General features: G+C 29.7%; 1 pseudogene; it reads right to left on the reverse strand.

The window, feature by feature from the left end:
* Positions 1 to 4,735: 4,735 nt before the first annotated feature.
* On the reverse strand, positions 4,736 to 5,719 carry LOC131178368 (embryo-specific protein ATS3A-like; annotated as a pseudogene).
* Positions 5,720 to 7,920: the final 2,201 nt, after the last annotated feature.

Below are 7,920 nucleotides of genomic sequence, written 5' to 3' on the forward strand. Positions count from 1 at the left end.
CTCTCCTCCCTCCTCCCCTTGCCACCCCACCACCACCCCTCCCTCTCTAGCTAGCCAGCACGCCTCCAGGAACCCCCCCCCCCCCCCACCCCCCACCGCAAGAAAAATGCTCGCACAGTCCCTTCAACGCACCGCGTGATGCTTCGGCTTCCCGAGCCGATTCCGACCGATCCGGTCACCAATTGGACTAGGTCTTATCCCAAAACACATCTACACTTCGAGAGTTTTCCATAGATACCAAGAACACAAAAATCCATTAAGCGGTTTGTCTAATTTTTGCTTAGGAAATTTTAGCCCATTTTGACTTTCGGGTTAGATTCCTCGAAAATCGTAAACCCCACCAAAAATTCGAGAGTACCGGAGTGCTTCACTCGTCGAGAGCTTCACGGCAATACCCATTTCAAATTTTTTCGATACCGTTTTCTGATGGGTCCCGCGAAACTTCGCAGTATTTTTCCTAGCATTAAATGAGTTTAAAAAATTCTATAAAAATTATATACTAACTCCCGTGTTATGGGCTTCGCGTAGGTACATTCAATTCGGGAAAATTCAACGATTGCTTAAGTCTGCAATTTCGGGCCGAGCAGACAGGCTACCGGAAAAGCTTCAGAACTAGGTTGAGAGTATAGGCTACCTCACCGTTTTCAGACGTCCCTGACGCATCTCCAGGGTCAAAATTGGCATAGGTAAACCCGAATCTTACTTTTTTTTAATTATCTAGTGCCTGATTTCAATTAAAAATCTATAAAATATTCGTAGTAGGTTAGAAAAATATAATTCATTTTACATTAACTTAATAATATTGCTAAGGACCACGGGGCAAAGTTTTAGAATTTTTAGAGCTCATTTAGGAAGTTTTTGCAAAAAGGGTTAATTATAGATACTAAATTGTAATTTTTCAAATTGTGGTTGTTGACTGTTGGATGGGCCCAGGAGGGGCAATGTGATGTGATTGAGTTATGAATGTGTGACTTGTGGATATAGAAGTACATTTTGAACCCTTTTGCAGGTTGAGTAGGACCTAGGTATAGGGGAGACTCTGCCAGATTTTTTGCACAATTTAGGGTATCTTTGGTCTTTTTCCAAACTTGTATTGAGTCAAATATATTAAATAATTACAATGAAATTTGTCAGGTGAGTAGGGATAGCCTTTCTCCTCTGCCCAGCCGCCACAGTGACCTCAGTTTAAGTCTGTGAGTAAAATATTAATTTTAATTATAATTTCAATATTATTATATGTTCAAGCATGCTCATGCATCATTTATAAATATATATCTATGTAGTTAAATACTAGGCACATTTTGTAATACATTCTTAATTAATGAAGTGCCATGGTTATTGTTTATGGTAATTTGAAGTAGTGTGCGTGCGTTGGTGTGCGTATGGTATGTGGTATTGGGTATGGATAGGACGGGTAGATGCGGATTGAGAGACACATGTTGGGACCCAGTCCTTTATGGATGAGTCGGAGTAGGCACGGCTTGAGAGACACTTGCGGGCCCCTGCATTTAGTTTATTAAGTGAAAGTCCGGCTTGAGAGACACTCGTTGGCAGAGATTGGATTAAGAGAGCTGTATAGGGGATCAGCTCCCATATATGTACTGTTTGAACATTATTGGGTGTGTGAGTGCTCCAAATTGCCTTTTTACTGTTATGATGTGATTTGTATGAAATTTATGATGATGTTGCATTCCACCCCTTAAGATGCATTAACTTTAGTAATATCTAATATATTTTGTACAATTTAATCAAATTTTAGACTCCGTATGTGTTAGGAGTGTTTTAATTAATTTGGGACTATAATATATTGTTATATTAAATCTGTAAACCAATTAAATGCATGCATGACTAGATTGGATGATGGAGCTAAGCTCCCATTGGATTTTATGATATTATGAGTATATGGAGGGTGAGCTGAGCTCCCCAAATTATTATATATTGTGTTTAAGAGTCGGGTGAGTCAAAAACTTCCTGTTGTATGGTCCATTTTATGGCCAGACTCTGTTCGGTTGAATTCTTGAAATTGGGCCCAAATGGGCCTTATGTTGGGTTGAGGAATAGTTAGGCTTACTACGGTCCTCGGGGGTTTTAGGCTGACCCAGGTCCTAGTGCCGATCTGGTCCATAGGTTAGGTCATGACAAATGCAATTTTCTCTTTAAATTGCTCAACATTTATAGAAAAGAATTTCCTTTAATTATAAAGTTTTTCACTCAAATTTTATTTTATTTTTATTTTTAATTTTATTATTATAATGAGAGTTAAGAATAATTTATTATTATAGACACACATGAATAATGAATTGAATTATATATTATTTTATTTGTTAATTAAAATATGCTCTTAACATTTTTATTTTTCATATATTATAGTAAAGTAAAAAAAATTATAGTAATTAACTAAAAATGGGCCTTAAAGGAAAAAGTCATAAAAAATAAAATTAAAAACCCCTTAAATTTCAATGAGATACTCATCAATTCTTTTAAAACATAAAATTTATAAAAAATGAGTACATTTCTGTTTTTTTTTTTTTAAGTTAATTAAAAAACTTCATTATTTTTTTATGAAAAAAACAGAAGTTACCAAAAAAAGTAAATTTCTGATTTTTAGTTAACTTTTTTTATAAAAATGGATCAAAAATTTAAAAAGAAGTGAACCTTTTATTTTTTTTTAGCTAATTTTAATAAAAATGGATCTAAATTCTTTGAAAACATGAAAATAACGATTTTTCAAAAAAAAAAAAAAAAATCTCTTTTATAAAATTTTATTTATAATAAATAAAACTTAATTACGTAGAATTTAAATACATTATGACTTTATTTTAATTGACTCTGATTATAAAAGATTTAAATTTAAAATTTATCTTATGAACTCATAAAAAGATTATAGAGTGCAAGAGTGGAACGCGTAACTTGCCTGTTGATCGACTTCATTTTCTAACAATACTATCAAATCTTTTAAATTATTTATATTATTTTTTATATAAGTAATTAATTTTATTTATAAAAAATATAATATATTAATTTCTATTATAATTTTATATTTTATTTTTAATTAATGAAATATTTTTTTTATAAAAAATTAATTAAGTGCAATAAATATGTTTGAATGTGTTTACTATTTGTTATAAACTCAACTTTATACTAGAATACTACAACAAATATTAGAATTAACAGTAAAAATTTTACAGTAACATTAATTTTACTACTTATAAAGTTAATATACAGGCCCATCATGAATAATTTTTTTTATAATAATTATAATTTTATTATAAAATTCTTATAATCACAATTTTATTGTGGCAACGTATAACAATTCATATATTATTATCATAAACTTATGATAACAAATTTTACATTTTTGACAATAAAAGTTTATGTGGTTAAATCTAACATTTATTGCAGTAAAATAAATTTAATAAGTATTAGATTAAATATCTATATTGAAATTTATGTGAAATTAATTAAAAAATATATAATAAATATATAAATTGTAAATATAAATATTAAAATTAATAATTATTAAATTAATTTTTATATAATAATCTTTTTTTTTCTACCAATCAAAGAAAAGTCAGAAGTGTATAAACAGCAACATAAATTAGTGTATAATAAAAGATTTTTATTGTCAACTGAAAAAGATAACTCAAAGAATTCATTGTGATGGAACAAATCGAACTTTAATTGTTGAGCAAGATAAATAAAAAAAGTAAAAAAAAAAAAAAATTTCTTGCTACTGTCTTAAATAGTACATGCCTTTGTGTCTCCCAAAGTAACACCCTTATGCAGTATTATGCCATTTTAGGTCGTTACAAGTAAGGTATTTATTTCTACTGTACAAATTCTACATTATCATGTGTCCAATATTTATTAGGTCCACAAAGCAACAATTAATTATCTAATGGAGTCAATAATTTACAAATTCTTTCAATAAAATAACTTTTAATTCATATTATAATTGGATTTGACAATTTATTATTGATTTTTTTTCAGAATTTTATAATTTATTATTGAGTCCATAATTAATCGGGTCTAAGAAATAATATCCTTAGTTACATATATGTTGAACCTAGGAGACCCAAGTTCGACTTCTCCCCCCCTACAAGATATTTTAAAGTGAATCCATTATTCAATGTGAGCATATGATATGGAATGACAAACCGATCATAAATTGACACATACATAAATGTAGTTAATTTTTTAAAAGCAAATAACTGTTTGGTAATTGTAAAATTTTGGAATCCACCCTTACATGTAAGAAATTATATAATATCATTGTAATTTCCTGTCAGTATTTAATGTAAAATGACAGATGAATGATAATTAGACAAAATAAGCAAATATATAGTTATTATTTAAAAAAAAAATTGTAAAGTAGTTATAGATTTTTGAGACCCACCTATAAATGCATGTTTAGTATTGTGACCCACACATATACATATCGACTCACGATTGAATTGTCATTCCATGAAAAATATCCCTCATGAAATCACTACTTATTATATAATTTTTTTCCTACATTGATTTGTCATTTCACATATGATTCTATGCATGAAATCAATGCTATTCTATAATTATTCTTCCATACATGTGTAATAAAAAAAATCTTATCTTTATAAAAAAAATTAATATACAAGCAAGCACTATTTACAAAATAATTCATCAATATTGATCATGAAATCATGAAATCAAATTAAGACTATAATTAAACCTCATAATTATTGGAACATTTATTTATTTAATTAGCTGACTTCTCTACAAAGACCTTCCTTTTATGTTTGATCCCAAAAGGAGTGACCTCTTTGTCACACACATCAAAACCATGCCACACATGCCTAGGCAGGTACCAACGGAAATAGAAATAATCTGAGCTAAAATGAGACCTCTCCAAAACCCTAACTTGATGAAAACCTGGTCGCCAATCATCTATTCCAGCCAATTTTAGATACAGGTAGCAAACTGGTGACTCCACACATTGCCCTGTGACTTGAAATTGGTCTACCATGCAAGCTTGGAATGGTTTCCTTGGCATATCATCAAGCACCTCAGGTTACAATGGATCCAACTTTCTTATGTGCTTGTTGTTCAGGTGGTGCACTACAATGTCACTAGATTTTGAATCACCAAATCTCAGTCTAATGTGATTTGAGGTTTCTGCTCCCTTTGTACATGTTGTTTCTATTGTAATTGCATAGTTGCAATTTTCCTAAATTGCAAATGCAATAAGTTATAGTATTGGAATAATCTTTGGAGTTGTGAGATCTCAAGTTCAAGCTCTGATCGAAGCCAATTGTGTAAAAAAAATTCAGAAAAAGAAAGAAAGAAGAATTCATTACCTTCCTTTGAGGCGGTAGACTTTCACATCTTGCCAGTAAAGTAAGCAAAAACAAGCAAAAGGTAAAGAACAAACCTCTACAACTCTCCATTTCCAGATGGGCCTCTTGAGCTTAAAATAGAAAGATGCAAGCCCAAGCATCTGTCGGTGTTTTCCTAAAATTTATAACTTGGGAGATGTAATTCTTTTCTTTGTCATACTGAAAAGGATATATTCTTAATTAAGCTTTGTACATTTGATCCCAATTCATATATATATGAATATCAATTTGTTGTGAGGAATTTCTTAACTTTTACTCAAACTCATAACTTTATTGAGGATGATCTTCCCATTATTTGGGTAAAGCATCTCTATCAACTTGACCTTCACATCATGAGAATTTTCCATATTGTCCCAAAAAAAAAAAAAAAACCTCTCGAACTAAGAATTATGATTTCTTTTAAATAAAAATTTGACAATTTATTAATAAGAATCATATGATTTTCTCATAAGAGAAAGAAATACAAACATAAACAATTAAAATATTTTATTTAGGGATCATCTGGGTAGAAAGGGATTAATCTTTTGAATAATAAGTGATTTTTTTCCATTTTAAATGATCAAATAAATCTTTTGCAATACTTATTTTGGAATTTGTTAACTTTGTCGATTGCAGAAGAGATTAAATTACTAAACGTCATTGAAGGAACAGGTTGCACCACCAATTCTATTGATAGAAGATTATTACCCGTAATTGAAGATTCAAAGTCTCCAACCAAAGGAAATTAATAATATACTTTGTATTTCAAACTACCAAAGTGCTTGTTCAAATACTGAAAAAAAATTGCGAACAAAACCCATTTAAAAAGAATTATTCAATCAAAAGAATTATGCATGTTGTTTCGCATGTTGTTTCTTTTAATTCTAAAATGGTTTTTTCAATTTCCTCTCTCCCATACTTGGCTTATCAGTTATCACTAATGTAAAATTTCCTTTAAAAATAAAAAAGGAATTGACAAGTCATAAATTTAATATTATACCAAATGAAGGGAATATATGGAAAAATTTATTATACAAAGAATTGTAACATTTTTTGTTTTCTTGTTGAAATTAATAATAGAATATTACTTCCGATTCTAATTTTCATTGTTATTCTATTGCTAATTCATTATTAAATTATGTGCTAATTTGTTAAAATTAAGAATTATTTTTTTGTTAATTTATATTATAAATTTGTTGTTAATTTTATTTTATATATTTAATTTTTATTTCGCTGTAGATTCATTATTATTTTTCATTATTAAATTGTGTATTTCTTATATTGATGTTGGTCAATACGCAAGTATGCATAGATTGGCATTTTTGAGAGCATTCTTGGCCGAGAGAAAACACGGATAGAGACAAGATTTTTGATAACTAGTGATATTGGGGTATCTAGAAGAGTGACATGTGGACAGAGATTTGAATTGTGAAGATAAAGGAAATGTGGGTATTCTAGTAGCTTGAATGACTGCTTTTTGGTATTTTGTTGAGGTATAGAGAGGCTATAATTGCTTTCAACAGATTTGGTCTAGGCGTATATGAGATCTAACTGATTCTCTTGCAAAACAACTAGGGTTAGAGGGTCAAGGGGGTTATTCTGCTTAGCACTCCGACACTCAAACTAGTACAAGAGAAGAAAATAAAGAACAATAAAGATAAGTAAAAGAAGTTATCAGAATGTTTTACCTGAGATAATAAATACATATATATACTATAAGAAGGCTAATAATAAATAAACACGTGGAAGTCTATGTCAAGTGGAGATTTCTCATTCAACTAGAACTTTGTTTAAGGTTATAGTATGACTTATTTGGGTTAATGATGATTCTGACACATCTGGAATGTCAGTTATGAGTAGCCTAGGAGTATCAGTATGATTATTTAGGTAGTGATCTAGCCGACTTGTTATCAGAGAGTAGACGACTTAAGATATAAGTCGGACGAGTGCTTGAATCATATAGGGTTATCAAGTCGGGTATCTCAATTACTCAAGGTCATGAACACTAAGTAGGGAGAATGAGTGGAAAAAGGGATTATTCAGAGGTAGTAGGTTACAGATGTGTGTTCACTGTTTCATAGTGCAAGTTATACATCATAGTTCAATACATCAAATATACTTCATAAATTCAAATGTTACTATTAAATTATTTCAAAGAGGCGTTACGCATAATAAGAAAAAGTGACCCTAGTTTCTAGTCACTAGATTATTCCCTATTTCTAGGAGGTATACACCATATCATTTTTCATTGAATGTTTTAAGAGTCAGCATAAAAATAAGCTCCAATAAGAGTATATATCATATTATTCTTTCTTAATTTTTTGAAAAATTATTTACTCATAACATTAATATGACCCATTTTATATAATCTAAAATTAGGAAAAAAAAAAACTTGTGGTTATGCACATTTCAATTAGGGGCATGAATTTAAGTTTGTGATAAATAGGTATGTGTGATATCACATAGCAAAATGAAGATTTTCTATTAACACTGTTAAATAATGCTAACGTGGCATTAAATATACATTAAAAACATTTTTTAATTATAATATGGTCCCACTTAAAATAAA

The sequence above is a fragment of the Hevea brasiliensis genome, chromosome 3 (genome assembly GCF_030052815.1).
Source record: "Hevea brasiliensis isolate MT/VB/25A 57/8 chromosome 3, ASM3005281v1, whole genome shotgun sequence".
Classification (NCBI taxonomy): domain Eukaryota; kingdom Viridiplantae; phylum Streptophyta; class Magnoliopsida; order Malpighiales; family Euphorbiaceae; genus Hevea; species Hevea brasiliensis.